The sequence below is a fragment of the Chlorocebus sabaeus genome, chromosome 23 (genome assembly GCF_047675955.1).
Source record: "Chlorocebus sabaeus isolate Y175 chromosome 23, mChlSab1.0.hap1, whole genome shotgun sequence".
Lineage (NCBI taxonomy): Eukaryota > Metazoa > Chordata > Mammalia > Primates > Cercopithecidae > Chlorocebus > Chlorocebus sabaeus.
This window is the reverse complement of record NC_132926.1, coordinates 68,650,920-68,667,108: the sequence shown is the minus strand read 5'-3', so window position 1 is coordinate 68,667,108 and position 16,189 is coordinate 68,650,920. Positions and strand designations below refer to the sequence as shown.

Below are 16,189 nucleotides of genomic sequence, written 5' to 3'. Positions count from 1 at the left end.
TCTCTGTTTTAAAAATCTCACGTGGGCCTGGAGCAGTAATGCACACCTGCGGTCTCAGCTACTCAGGAGGCTGAAGCAGGACGATCACTCAAGCCCAGGAATTCAAGGATGTAGTGCACTATGATCATGCCTGTGAAGAGCCAGTGCACTCCATCCTGGGCACCATAGCAAGACAGTGTCTCTAAATAAATAATATCACTTGGGCTGTAGTGTGGGAATGACCACTAATGCCTAGCTTACTATCTACTTTTCAGTTATTTAGAGGCTCAGAGAAGAATGACCAGGAAAGATTTGAAAGTATTAGGAGTTACATAAATATCTAGTTGTTACTAGTGTTACTCTTGCTGTTATTCCAAAATCAGGCCTGGTATGGCCTCTGCGGTGTTGCAAGGGAGGAAACGAATGGATGGGAGAGAGTAACGAGGATTTTGCTGGTTTCTGTAGAGCCCCAGAATCCTTCCTGAGGCAGCCTCTGAACCTCACTAAATCCAATTCCAAATTTAGGAAGGAGTTATCTACTTGCTAGGCCTAAAATGTCGATGAATAACAAACACAAATGTGTAGTACAAATATTTACTTTTTGGTGTGGGCATGATTTTTTAAAATATATAATTTTTTATTATGCAGATAATGTTCACTGTAGAAAAATCCTTGTTTATTACACACATAATATTCATTGGAAAAAATTAAGAAATGTAAATGTGCAAAAGAAAAGAAATTACCAATCACCCCAATTACACAAGATAAACACTGTTTTCATGTTGGTGAGTATCCTTCCAGTATCCCTATTCCCATATGTAAAATATACTGGCTAAACCTATGATTTTAAAGATTTTTCTTTCTCTATTATAAAAACCATAAATTCTGATGTTAAGCAATTTGAAAGATACAGAAAATATAAAGAAGAAAATAGATGGCATAAATAACACTACCTCTATTTCTTTCTGAGAATCTAAAGGCAGCTTACTCTGAGCTGCCATTTTCTACAAATATTAATTTCCTTAATTTCGGCCTGCCTTCTTACCTCATTAGAAAAGGAAAATAAAAGTTGAAGACTGTTCACTTTGTAGGAAGTTTTGGAACTTTTTTTTTTTTAGAGACAGGGTCTCCCTCTGTCACCCAGGCTAGAGTGCAGTGGTGCAGTCATAGCTCACTGCAGCCTCAAACTCTTGGGCTCAAGGGATCCTCCCACCCCAGCCTCCCAAGTAGCTGGGACTACAGGCACATGTCACCATGCCCAGCTAACTAAAAAAAATAAAATAAAAAATAAAAAATAAAAAATCTCCATAAAGGCAGGGTCTCGCTACGTTGCCCAGGCTGGTCTCAAACTCCTGGGCTCAAGCAATTCTCCTGTCTTGGCCTCCCAAAGTGTCTGTATTACAGGTATGAGCCACTGCTTCCAGCCCTGGAATCATTTTTATAACTCACAATGAGATAAGTAAGTTAGAGGGGTGGGAAGGAAAGGTGTTGTGTGATAATATTGGGAAAGAATTCCCAGTGTTTCCTTCTCACCACAAACTCTAACCAATCCTAACCCTTTGAAATATATTATAGGGGCAGTGCTTGAAAAGACAAACTGAACGTTAATAATTCACACAATAAGAGTGCTCAAATTGAATTTTCAACCTCAAAACAAAACCTGTCTGGAGAAGTGTATTAAATTGTGGTTGTTTTCATTACTTGGGCTTCTCGCAGTATTTTTTTTTTTTTTTTTTTACTGACTTAAATCTAACTTTGAAATAGAAATTATTCTCATGGACTGTAGCCACTCTTACTTTCATATGGCTTCCTAGACTTCCCTGCAAAGTCTTTTGCTGCTCTTAAGCAATCACGCAGACTCACAAGTGCTGTGGGCTCAGAGAAACTTCAGTCTCGGTGGTAATCTTGACTACTTTATTGAACAACGGAAAGTCATTTGCTTAATGGAAAGTATTATAGCATATGGTGCCATTCCAATCAAGGTTTAATCCATTTGAAAGCAGACTTTCAAGAACATAAACCTGTATTTTCCTTCTAAAAAGAGTCACTTCACAGTTGAATTTCACAGAAATTTTAAACCCTTGATCCACAGCCAACACTGACATGGTTTTACTCCTCTAATACAACAGTTACCTTTCTGAAATCACTGGAAACATTTTTAGCCAACAAGGTCTAACAGACAGATGATCTTAATGTATCTGAACTCTGGAAAACTGAAAGCAGGGAATCTGGACCCTATTGTAAAAAGTAATCTGAGATGCCAGTGAGTGTGGAGTAAGGGGCAGAGCGGCATTAAGCAAACACATGAATTAGGGTTCTATTTATATCTTTGAATATAAATTAGATGTTTTGTCTAGATTAAAGCCATTAATATGCACAGGTACAAAAAAACATGTTTGAATGTGATATGGTCCGAATTTCTCACATTTTAAGTATGAATCAAGCAACACAAGAATAATACGGGACACACAGAAGAACTGAGACAGAACCAAGGCTACCTGGTTAAAGGTTATTTCTGGTTCCACAGTAAAAGAAAAGTTAGGACACATAACAGAAATCATTACACATTATTTATGCATCGTTTGGGTGCTTAGTCCATTTGTGCTACTATAACAAAATACCAGAGACTGGATAATTTATAAAGAACAGAAATTTACTCTTACAGTTCTGGAGGCTGGAAAGTCCAAGATTAAGGTGCCAAGACCTTCCAGATGGTGCCCTGTTGCTGTATACTCTGGAGAGGCCAAATGCTGTGTCTTCACATAGCAGAAGAGATGGAAGGCCAAAAGGCCTAAGCTAGTTCCCTCTAGCTCATTTACATGGAATCCTCATTACTTTATCACTTACCAAAAGGCCCTACCTCTTAATAGCACCATGATGGGGGTTAAGTTTCAATGCGAATTTTGAAGGGGACATATTCAACCCAGAGCAAGTGCAATATGAAGTTTATAATGAATTTTCAATAGTTCTCACTACACTATATGGATTCAGTCATTCTTAACACTCTCTGTGTTATCTTCATAATCTTCTATGGTAATGAATCTATTCCAGTATTATGTTAAACATAAAATGTCTGAATTAAGGTAGATTATATTCAACTATTTAGAATCAAGATTCTGTAAATGATCTCTTATTTCAGATTCTGTCAATAGGCTCTTTTTCTACAATGAAATAAAAATTTTATTCCCCCAAAATATCTCTTAAAGAGAGTGAGGCATTTCCTTGCAAGGAATGCTTTTATAATTCACATAGGGTAAAAGCATAAGATGCTAATGTCATGTTTAGCAACAAAAATGGTGCCTAAATTTCAACATATAATATTAGGAGAGAAATTTGCATCCCTCCAACAAAAAAGAAGGAGGTAGACAAGAGTATGTAAGCAGGAGCATTGCTTGGGAGAGGGGTGTGAAGGTATGGAGAAAAGCTTCAGATCTGGGATAAAGGAGGATCTCTAGAGGACAGAAGTATCAAATAGAAACTCTTAAGCTGTTTGCTTGAAAAGAGAGGTATGTGTGTGTTGGGGGGTGGGATTTACATTTAACATAAATCTCAGCCAGGCGCGGTGGCTCACACCTGTAATCCTAGCACTTTGGGAGGCCGAGGCAGGCCTATCACCTGAGGTCAGGAGTTCAAGACCAGCCTGGCCAACAAGGTGAAACTCCGTCTCTACTAAAAATGAAAAATTAGCTGGGTGTGGTGGTGTGCGCCTGTAGTCCCAGCTACTCGGGAGACTGAGGCAGGAGAATCACTTGAACCCGGGAGGCAGAGGTTGCAGTGAGCCGAGGTCATGCTACTGCACTCCAGACTGGTGACAGAGTGGGACTCAGTCTCCAAAAAAAAAAAAAAAAAAATCATCCTCTATGTACTCATTCCTTACTAAGATATTGCCCACCAATTCTTTTGCAATCATAGATTCATCACTAAGTTCCAAGTCTGGGTTGCAATGAGGAGAAAACAGAGCTGAAATGAACAGAAACAAAACCTGAAGGAAAAAGAGTAGCTGACATTTGAGTTTTTGAAATAATAATTATTAGGTTGGTACAAAGTAATCGCAGTTTTTGCCATTAAAAGTAATGACAAAAAGCACAATTGCTTTTGCACCAACCTAATAGTATTACACCTCAGTATGAAAAATATTAGGAATATTTAGGAAAAATATTAGGAATACCTAATAGTATTATTCCTCAGTATGAAAAATAAACCTGACATATATAAACATGGAATAAGATCTAACAACTAACAAATGATTATTCTTCTCAATACAAGTATAATTGACACCATAATTCGTAGATCTGCTAATCCTTTTCCCTTCGTACCTGGCAACATTCACTTCTTGAGCTAATGTAAATGCCAGTCTTATAAATACGACTTACCTCTCCCCTAAGAGAAACAAATGGCACAGTAAGTGTTAGATTAGGAAGGAAGGGGTGGAGAGGATTAGGTTTGAAGAGGGACTGGCTATCTGAGAATTAAATGAGATGATGCCGGCAAAGCGCTTCTACCAATATCCTACATGTACTAAACACTTAGCAAATGTGACCAGTTACTCGTAGGAATAATGATAGGAACACATTAATTCCTTCTGCCTGCTTCTGTCTCTAGGGAAAGGTTTTGCCCTGATCCATAGCAGGGACTATTACCTAAAAGATACAAGGGGGACAGGGCTAGGGAAGAGATTATCCCTCTGCCTCAGAAGAATCTACTGAGAAGTTAATGTGGGCTCCACCTCTCTTACTACTAATGGTTTTTCTCTTCACTTTTAAGTCTAGCTGAAAACAGCCTCCAGCATTCTCGGCAATTAGAATGAGGCCTCTGGGTTTCAAATGCATCTTTGATAGATGCCTCTAACTGCATCAACGTGGCAGATGCATTTCTCTCAGCATTTAATGCTAATCCTCCCTGTTGTCTAAGGATAAATAACTGCACAATCATGTCTGGAGGCCCCAGCATAAATTCACCAGGGGTTTTAATTACTCTCCAGTAACAATGTCTCATACAAAATCAGAGAAATGAAAATCCAGTCAGTGTGTATGCATGTGTGTTTATGTCCCAGGCTATCCCCCAAACAGTCAGGGCATCATTTCTATTCAATAGAGGAATAAGATCAGGAACCTACGTCCAGTTCAGATGCGTGAGACAGCACTGCACCCCGTAGAATGGGTCGGAAGAACAAATGATTTCCCAATGACACTGCCTGCAGCATCCCTCCTTCCCTTGGGGCACATAAATGAGTAGCTACACACTCAAGCTGTGGAGTCAAACAAACCTGGGTTCACATCTCAGCCTGCTACATGTTCACTGTTTCATCCCAGGCAACCTCTGTAATCTTCAAATTTCTCACGGGTAAATGGGGGATCATACCTATATCTATATATACAGCATAAAGTTGTGAGGATCAAGCAAGATAATCTATGCAAAGCAAGTGACACAATATGCCATGTACGGTAAATCCCCAATGAATATTAGCAACACCAAGAGAAATGCAGAAGGAGTCCCTGTCCCTTTGTTGCAGAGGACATGTTGCTATGAGGGTCCAGGTGTTCTTCCTCCCACCCAGGCCTCTAGTTGGGTGAATTGGAAGAAGAGCATCTTATCTCCCACCTGGGCCTAAGAGTAAACATGGTGACTAAACTACACACACACACACACACACACACACAAACATATATGCACACATACATATATACACACATACATATATACATATATGTATACACACATGCATATATACGTATACACACACATATATAAACACAACTGCTATAGATCTCACAAATGAAAATGCCAGTGTCTGCAAGTTCATTCTATATATAACTTTTATAAATCCAGGAACCCATACAAACTAGTTTCAGAGGATTATCTCTTTCAAAGAAACAGTCCAACAACCAAAAGCAATTAATAATAGATACAATTCTTTATTTAAGGTATCATATTTCATCAAAGGCACATTCATCAATAATCTATTGACATATTTTTTAATGTCCCTTCGCTTTCTCCTCTTGAAATCCATTATACTATCCAACTGCAATGGAACTTCTTTCCTCCCTACCCCATCCACTCACCTCCAGTCCATCCCTTTAGTGTATACAGATCAGCTTAGCCTCTCCTCCAGAAAGCAGGGCTCCCTTCTACTTAGGAGAGGTGCAGGAGAGGGAAAACTGAGTGAGCTAAAACATGATTGTCCTTGGTGATCATGAAGAAGGGGGCAGCAGTGCAGAGTCATCTAAGTGACCTTTGCCTCTGTCAAACTAAATTTGACCTGAATTACATAAGGACAGTTGAGTCCTCATGTAATTAATTGCAGTCTAACTTAGTACATAAACTAACTGAAAGCCTAACTTATGAGCATAGTTTTGTAACAAATAGCTGAGTCTCAGTCAATCACAGGCAGCCAACGGATCAGACCATATTCAAATAAGGCAAATGCCAAGCTGTAATCAGTCAAGTTTCTGTACCTGACTTTTGTCCTCTGTCCATAAATGCCGACTGCCCATGTAGTGGAGCAGAGCTCTCTGAACCGCTTCTGGTTCTGAGAGCTGAGTGATTCCTGAATCATTCTTTGCTCAGTTAAACCCTGTGAAATTTAATTTGTCTAAACTTTTTCTTTTAACACCTCTGCACATACAAAATACAAGAATACATTCCTGTATCTTTGTTCTCCCTCATTCTTAATTCATGACTTTATTTTCAAATACAAAGATGCAAAGATAGAAAACCTTACCACCCCAAAGTAGGAATGTACGTTCCCTATCTCTCCTTTGCCTTTTCTTCAAAAAAGCAAAAAGTCATTAAGATGTTAATGCTGAGATAAGTCATTGGAAGAAGGATGGAAAAGAAACTACAAGAAATGATAGACAGGGTGCTGCCAAGCAGCTACTCTGTTTTTATAAAATACTTCAGACATAAATGGTATTTGTATTATGTGACAAAAATTCCTCTTCCCCTCCCCTACACAGAAGGAAAGGCAAAGAAATGCAAAGGAAGTGGTAATTGCCAGGTGTCTAGATATGGGACCACTGCCCTCTAGCGTACTTACAATTTTTCTAAATCCCTTTATCAGAGCTCTTTACCTGAAAGATAGTAGGAAACAGAATAAAAATGAACCTCTGTTGAACTATCCAATAGAATCGTTTTTTAAAATACTGTCAATTATTAAGAGAGTGATATGACGGCTTCCTACCACCTCACTATCTGTTGGTGCCAACACTTTCTTCAGGTCCTACACATGGATTCCTTGTTTCAGTCCAACAGATTGCCAAAGGGCAGAAGAAATATTAAAGGTATTTCACAACTAGTTTGGCATTGGCACTAGCCAACCAGAACAGATGCCCGGATGATGCCAGCTGGCAGCAATTCTGCCTCTTTCCTTTGCAGGGCCAGCATTAACCCCTTAGATGCCAAACTGTGGAGAGGTTCTGGGTTCCTGGTAGAAGGACTAGTTAGCCAAGAGAGTAGGGGACCTGGGACAAAAGTGTGTCAATATTTCAACCATCTGTACTGTGGTGTTCTGGCTGAACATTCGCTCTACAAAGAGGATTAGAAGACATCAGAAAAATAACCCAGTACCACTGAGCAGAGCAGAGGAGTGACTCAGAGTTCACTAGCAAAGATCTGAAGTAGCTCTTTCTCCCAGCAGCTGTTCCTTCTCTTGCCAATAACCAAGGACACCCTCTAGACCAGGCCAGGGGTGTAGTAGTGTTAGTAGTGAGTGTCAGGAAATCTACCCTACAGTCTTGGTTCTACTACTTTTGTGTGTCCTTAGGTGGATATTTTTTTTTTTGAGACAGAGTCTCGCTCTGTCGCCCAGGCTGGAGTGCAGTGGCCGGATCTCAGCTCACTGCAAGCTCCGCCTCCCGGGTTTACGCCATTCTCCTGCCTCAGCCTCCCAAGTAGCTGGGACTACAGGCGCCCGCCACCTTAGGTGGATATTTTGATCTGCACCTCCATATCCCTATTTTTAAAATAAAAAGGTTAGACTGAAGTTTTTTGAAGACCCTTCTCTCTGTAGGTAGAAATTATTACTTTTTCGTGATCTGTTTTTTTTGTTCTTGTTTTTGTTTTGGGTTTTTGTTGTTTTGTTTTGTTTTGCTTTTTTGAGACGGAGCTTCGCTCTGTTGCCCAGGCTGGATTACAGTGGTGCCATCTTGGCTCACTGCAACCTCTGCCTCCTGGGTTGAAGTGATTCTCTTGCCTCAGCTTCTCGAGTAGCTTGGAGTATAGGCACCTGCCACCACACCCGGCTAATTTTTGTATTATTAGTAGAGACGGGGTTTCACCATGTTGACCAGGCTGGTCTTGAACTACTGACCTCAGGTGATCTGCCCACCTCAGCCTCCCAAAGTGCTTGGATCACAGGTGTGAGCTGCTGCCTCTGGCTATGATCTGGTATTTCTAAGTGAATTCTACATACAAGATTATTCAGCATAATTTTTAATGACAATACCACCTTGAGAACTCCTGACGACACCATCATCATCTTGAGACAGCTCTTAGACTATAAAAAAGTGATCAGTAAATACCTGGAAATCTCCTTGAAAGATCTCGTTTCTTTAGAATTTTTTTAGTTTCTATTTCCAAATACTACCCTAAATGTAGCCACTTGTAAGTAACTTTCTTTTTTGATGTTTTCTTTATTTTTTGAGACAATGGCTTGCTATGTTGCCCAGGCTAGGGTGCAGGCATGATCATAGCACACTGCAACCTCGAACTTCTGGCCTCAAGCAATCCTCCCACCTCAGCTGCCCAAGTAGTTGGAACTAGAGGTATGTGCCACCATCCCTGGCTATAAATATTTTCCTAAGATTTACTTAATTCCTTGAGGAAACTGGCAGGATAACAAAGCTGATTCAAAGAAGGATAGAAGAGGCCAGGCACAGTGACTTACGCCTATAATCCCAGCACTTTGGGACTCTGAGGTGGGAAGACTGCTTGAGCCCAAGAGGTCAAGACTGCAGTAAGCTAGTGCATTCCAGCCTGGGTGACAGAATGAGAACCTGTCTCAAAAAAAAAAAAAAAAAAGAATAGAAGAAACTGGTAAATATAAATTCAGTAGAAAAAAATAATGCTGGCATAGGACTGCAAAGCTAATAACAAAATGGTTGCCGTTTTACTAGGGCAAATAAAATATAACATTTGGGGTTACCTTCCCTGCTGGGCAAAAGTAGTTTGTATCTCTACCAGACAAAAACCATCAGTAACTTACCAATCTTCTACAAATTAACATCCAAATTCTACAGATTCTAGACTTCAATTAATAGCAAATAGCCAAAGAAAGCTACATCTCCTGAAGTATCAGCTGATTCTTAGAGGATCTAATAGGAGTTTGAAAGAGCACCCAGTAATCTTTTTGCTTTATTTCAAAATTTCTGAAAATTCTTCTTAAGAATTTTCAAATCCCTTGACCCTAAAACATCAAGGTAGCAGATCTAATAAGAGGGAGAATAATAAGGACTATGGGAACTGAAAAGTGTAAAAACAAACAGAAAAACTCCTTGGTACTTTATGGTTGAAATGAAGAAAGGGGGAAACAAACCAAAAACTAATGTGAAACACAAGAAGTTGATCAAGTGGTTAAACCAAAAAGAAGACCTCTGTCTCTCTCACCACGACTACAACTCTTATTCCCACACCTTTTAAAGATGTTTCTGTATTGGCTGAAACATGTGGATATGCAGTATTCTCCAAAGTAACCAATAGTGTTGTATCAAGGTTCAGTTAATAATGACTGTATTAATAATTCTGATCATATAGCAAATGAGCATGATAATACACAGTTTTAATTCGATTTCCAATTCACAGATGTTAAACCAGCCTAAAGTAAAAAGGCTGTTTGGAGTTTTTGACTGTTGGATACACAGAGGAGCAAAACTTGCTATGTCAGTTTTTTAATTTGCATGATTTTATTTTCACAACTCATGACTTTTTTTCTCCTTTAAAAATGTAAATTACTTTTGCAAAAAAGCATTAAACACAAAATTAAATCTTAAAATGGGCAAAGTTGAAGCCAAGTCATCCAAATGAAAAGAAGACAGCCTTGAGCAGCAGGGTGCAGAATACAGACATTACCATCTTCATCTGCATGGAAATGAGTCTGACTGTGTTTACAACTTCATCATTTGAAATGTTACAGAAAAACTCATGAAACAGTGCATTTCCCCACAGATAGCTGGTATGTTAGATAACTAATAGCACAAAACCAAAATGTCTTTGCTTCATATATATGTATATATGTATTTATATATGTATATGTATATATACATACATCTATGTATATATGTATTCATATATACATGTATTTATATATTTATATAAATATATTATAAATTTATATATCTATAAATGAGGGAAGACAGGGAGACAAATGATTACTTTTACTTTTCATTGACTTTCTGTTATGCACATGACTTCTTTTATAGTATAATTTATTTTAGTGTGCATCAATTAATACTTTTATTAATAAAAATAAAGCTAATACTTTAAAAACCAAGTAGTGTAGCTGACAGACTCTATCTAGACATTGCTATTTCATTCAGAAATTTATCTCTGCTGTATCTAGAAAGTGAAACTTCTGTTATGTTTTATGTTTTAGAATATTTGCATATATTAAATATATATTATATACATTTTTTTTTTTAGATAGGGTCTAGTTCCGTTGCCCAGGCTGGAGGGCAGTGGCGTGATCTTGGTTCACTGTAACTTTCACCTCCCGAGCTCAAGCGATCCTCCCACTTCAGTCTCCCAAGTAGCTGGGACCACAGGTATGTGCCACCACACCCAGCTAATATTTGTGTTGTAGAGACATGGTTTCACCATGTTGCCCAGGCTGGTCAGACTCCTGGGTTCAAGTGATCTGCCCACCTTGGCCTCCCAAAGTGTTAGGATTACAGGCGTGAGCCACCATGCCCGGCTGTATTACATATATATTTACAATACCTATTTTTAAAAAATTAGTCTCAATTACTTGCAAGTAACAATTTAAGGTTCTGATTTCTGATTTTTTTTTTTTTTTTTTTAAGATGGAGTCTCGCTCTGTCACCCAGGCTGGAGTGCAGTGGTGTGATATCAGCTCACTGCAACCTCTGCCTCCCGCGTTCAAGCAATTCTCTGGTCTCATCCTCCTAAGTAGCTGGGATTACAGGCACCATCATGCCCAGCTAATTTTTGTATTTTTAGTATAGATGTGGTTTTACCATGTTGGCCAGGCTGGTCTTCAACTCCTGACCTTAAGTGATCCGCCTGTCTCAGCCTCCCAAAGTGCTGGCATTACAGGTGTGAGCCACCGTGCCCAGCCGATGTTCTGAATTTTAAAAACATCAACCCTATATTCTAGGCCATTCCTTAGCCCTTTTCTGAAAATTCCAATATTTTATTTGTCCTATCCTAATTCCCTGAAAATCTGAAGAGTGACAAGCATGCCCTATGCTGAAGAATTTTTTTGCTCTTTGACTCTGAACAATGCCCAGAAGAGGGTGCTCATAGAACAATCAGCCTTGCTTTAACCATGAGGCTAGGACACATCCTCTAGATCAAAGTTTGGTATCCCCAAATTTGGCAAGTACTATAATGATTGTAGTGTGTTAAGACTGCAGAAGGAGAAATGAAAAGTTCCCTATATTAAAAGCAATTCAAGAATACATTTTAAAAAGTTGGTAAAGACCTTTTAAATGAAGGAAGACAGAGACAAATGATTACTTCTACTTTTCATCAACTTTCTATTGTCCACATGGCTTCTTTTTTAGTATAATTTTAATGTACCTCAACTAATACTTTTATTAATGAAAAATAAAGCCTATAATTAATACTTTAAAAACCAAGTAGTATAGCTGACAGAATTTATCTAGACATTGCTATTTCATTCAGGAATTTAATCCTGCTGTATCTAGAAAATGAAACTTCTGTTATGTTTTATGTTTTAGAGTACTTACATATGTTACTACTCAGAATCCATAACATTATAATTTATACTAGCATTCTTTTCTGGTAATACAAATCTTGGTAGAAAAATATCTATCAGAAGACAGGCAATATATCCTTCCCACTGCATCCCCTCTTTACCAAACTCTTAAAATATCTCATATTGCTTTACCCATAGTTTTATGGGCTTACATTACACTGAGTTTTGCTGCTGCTTTGTAGTGACTTGGTACTAAATTCAGCTAAGCTGGAAAAATATTCCCCAGAGTTCTCTTTCCTGTATGGTTCTGTATGGCCATGAGAGACATTCTGTGTGAAATCCAGAAGGAAGAAGTAAAGAAGTCATACTTTTTATGCTCTGAAACTTGGTGCAGGGTACTGTCTTAGTCTGTTTTGTGCTGCTATCACAGAATATCTGAAACCAGGTAATTTATAATGAATAGAAATTTATTGGCTTATAGTTATGGAGGCTGGGAAGCCCAATATCAAGGTGCTGGCATCTGTCAGGTGACTTCTTATTGTGTTATCACATGGTGAAAGAGTGCAAGGGCAAGAAGAAGGTGAGAGAAAAAGAGAAACAGAGAGAGATGTAGTGGGAAAGAGAGAGAGAGAAAGAGAGAGAGAGAATGGAACTGGTCCTTTTAAAATGGCACCAATCCCACCATGAGGGTGGAGCCATCATGGCCTAATCACCTCTTAATTGTCCCACCTCTTAATACTGTTATAACGGCAACTAAATTCCCATATGAATTTTGGAGGGGAAAACAAACCATAGCAGGCACTATGCACCTTGTCCACTTGCACACATTATTGCTAATCTGCTGCTTAACTACTTGGCATACCAGGCTTGCAGTAATTCTAATTCACTAAATCTCCTCCTTCAGTTTCTCTGAGTCCTGGGCCAAGTGTGTGTGCAGGAGACACACTGCAGGAGACAGAGTGCCAGTTTGCCCTGCAAGTCACCCACAGCATCAGGGTTGGACACGGTAAGACACAGAAGAGGTTTCCAGTTTGTCCTCAATGGTCCCATTGGTCCTCATGAGTTCTGGTTTGTCCCTACTCTCCTATACATCCAGCTTTCTCTCTTAACAGCTGATCTGACAAACCTATAGTAACTTCAAGCTCAACACTAGATACAGAACCAATAGTCTTCATAGATTGTATCACCAGCTCTCACATTTGTATAAGGTCTAGCCCTTACAATAATAAATCTCATTCTGTATAATGTGTGGCCATTTTGCTTCTTCGATAAAACCATGGCTGCTGTAAGTATCTGTGTACAACACTGTCTTGTTGCCTTTGCATTGTGAACAGTATGTTAAGCCTCATGGTATCCACTGTCTTAGGTAGAATGAGAAGACTGGTGATTGGTGGTACAAGAAAAGGAAGAGATGCTTAGAAAGGTAAAAAGCTTATGTAGGAATCTCCCAGGAAATCCTCAATGCTAAAAATGTCTTTGCCTAGTTATCATTTGTTGCTTCTCATCTCCAAATCCAGCTTTCTTTGTCCTGTTTTGTGGTCTTGGAGCTGGACCATGTAAACATTTCTCCTTTGTCAATAGAGGGTGCTGGAGAGACACTGGAGGACACTCAGCTTGACTCTTGTGACTTGACTCTGCTGTGCTCTCCTCTGCTAGCTCTTGTGGTGGGTAGGGGCCCGCGGCATAGGACATCTAGTGACTCACCCTATTAAGTTTTAGTGGCACTATTTGGGGGACTTTTCAGTGGGTTTGCCACCACTCCAGCAGGCAGCTTCCCAGTGAATCCCTCTGGCATCTCAGTGGACAACTCAGTGATACCTGATGAGTCTTGCAGATGCCCCAATGGGTGGTATCCCAGGAGGCTGGACCAAAGGTTCAGAAGTTTGGTTTCCTGCTTGCCAGCCCTGGCCTGCAACATCTCAGGGAAATTCTCTGCAAGTCAGTGGGCTGCAGAGTTCCTTTCAAAGGGGTCAGAATCAGCCCTGGGTGAGGGGAGGGCCCTCTTTCAAATTTGTTCCTTCTTTGACACTCCTTCCTTGGCAACAGCCTTAGGGGTAGTGGCTATTCTTTGTATGTGCTATTCCTGTGTTCATTATGGTTTTCTTTACCCTTAGTAGGTAATCCTCTGCTACTAGTTAATAATCATTTATATTAAACTTTCCCTGTGTGAATTACTGTGTGCTTTCTGTCTCCTAACTAGACACCGATAAAATGCCTTTTGCTCTTAGTAGCTATTTAAAATAAAAAAAACAAAACAAAACAACTTAGTTTTATTAGTTCAAGATTTTTCCTTAAAAGGGACATAAATTACTTTTAATGTGATTATATAAATAAAGGGATTGCCCAAATATGCAGTTTAGAGAGACTATTTGCTTTATTTGTCCACTTGGGAAGGGTATTTCTCAAATCAGGCTCTACAGACCCATCTGAGAAGACCCTGAGTCACTATGGCTATGAAACAAACCACCGCAAACACAATGGTTAAAACAACCATCATATATCACTCTTACATGTCTGACAGAAGGACTCTAGGGTTGCATGACAAATGGTGAAGACACAGGGGAGGATGAAGAACTGAGGCCCAAAATGTACTCTACCACAGTGTCCAAGGGCATTAATAATGGGTCTGTAAATTCAAGTAGTATTTTTAAAGTTTTACTTTTCCATTTGGTAAGGAAATAAATAGTGTAATCACAGTCATAGGACTTCAGTGCCTGCATTCACATTTATGGTTCAGTTCTTGCCAAGGGATCGCCTTAAGTGAGTGTGCAGAGGAAATGTTAAGCAGTGTTCCCTCATTTCTAAAGCTTAACCAGTAAAGTAAAAAGAGGGTATGTATATGACTGTTGGGTATGTGAGAGTTCTCTGTGCCTTGACTCCCCTGAAGAGCCAACTCAGAGAACCTGGCTGTGGGAACCCCAAGGACTGAGCTGGCCTCCAATCAGGAGAGACAGGAGAACTTAGAAATCAGTCCAGGAGGTTACTGGAGAAGCTGGGAACCACAGAGTTACACAGAGACAGGAAGCGGCCAACTCCCACAGTTTTCAATAGTAGGTTTGCTGCAGCAAACTGGTGGGCCATGAACCTGGAACCCTCTAGAGAAGGTACCATCAAATTTTGATCTCTGTGTAACACTGATTTCTGCTATAACCCATCCTGTCATGGCAATGTCTGTCTTGAGAAAAGGCTGAGCTGATGTAGTACAGATGAGGGTTCAACTTGCTGCAAATTATTTGAAACAGGCACAGCCTAAGTCCAGGCCTATGCCAGAGAAAGATGACATATTCACTGATAACTGCCTAATCTCCTGAGCACATAGGAGGGCAAGATTAGGATAGTTAGATTTCTACTCAAACTGTGCAAGAATGTTCTTGAAGTGTGGCCAAGTAACAAGCAGTGCAATAACTATGAATGTTTTTACAGATTTTTATAAGACATTATCATACCCTAGCAGTGATTGTGCATGTTTATATGTTTTTAATATATTTTTTATTTTATAATAGTTTTAGGCTAAGGCGGGTGGATCACTTGAGGTCAAGAGTTCAAGACCAGCCTGGCCAACATGGTGAAACCCTGTCTCTACTAAAAAAAAATAAATAAATACAAAAATTAGCCAGGCATGGTGGCAGGTATCTGTAATCCCAACTGCTTGGGAGGCTGAGACAGGAGAATTGCTTGAACCCTGGAGGCGGAGGTTGCAGTGAGCCGAGATCACGCTATTGCACTCCAGCCTGGGCAACAAGAGCGAAACTCCGTCTCGAAAAAAAAAAAAATAGTTTTAGACAAAATTTGCAAAGATAGGAGAGGGAGTAATCATATACCCCACAAATAGTTTTTCCTACTTATTAACATCTTACATTATTATGGTATATTAGTCTATTAGTCACAATTAATGAATGGATGTTGATACACTATTATTAACTAAAGTCCATACTTTAGGCTTCGTGTGTGTGTGTGTGTGTGTGTGTGTGTGTGTGTTTGCATATGTGTTTTACTCTAATGTCCTTTTTTTCTAGTCCAGGATCCCATTGAGGGTATGCATTACATTTAGTTGTCATATTTTCTTAGGCTTCTCTTAGCTGGACAGTTTCTCTTTCTCAGATTTTCCTTGTTTTTGATAACCTTGACACTTTTGAGGAGTTTTGGTTACGTATTTTGTAGAATGTCATTTAACTGGGATTTTTCTGATGATTGTATTTTAATTATTGTTGTCATATTTACAATTGCTAGTTCCTTCAAATATCCCACCAAAAGTGTAAGAATTAGAAAGTGTGCCTCAAACACAAAGAGTCTGAAAACCACTGGTCTACATCAAAG

General features: G+C 39.3%; 1 protein-coding gene across 1 annotated transcript in view; it reads right to left on the bottom strand.

Moving 5' to 3' along the window:
* Nucleotides 1-16,189, bottom strand: part of MCC (MCC regulator of WNT signaling pathway) — a 474,315-nt gene that overhangs the window by 306,638 nt on the left and 151,488 nt on the right. The gene's annotated exons all lie outside the window — the stretch shown is intronic.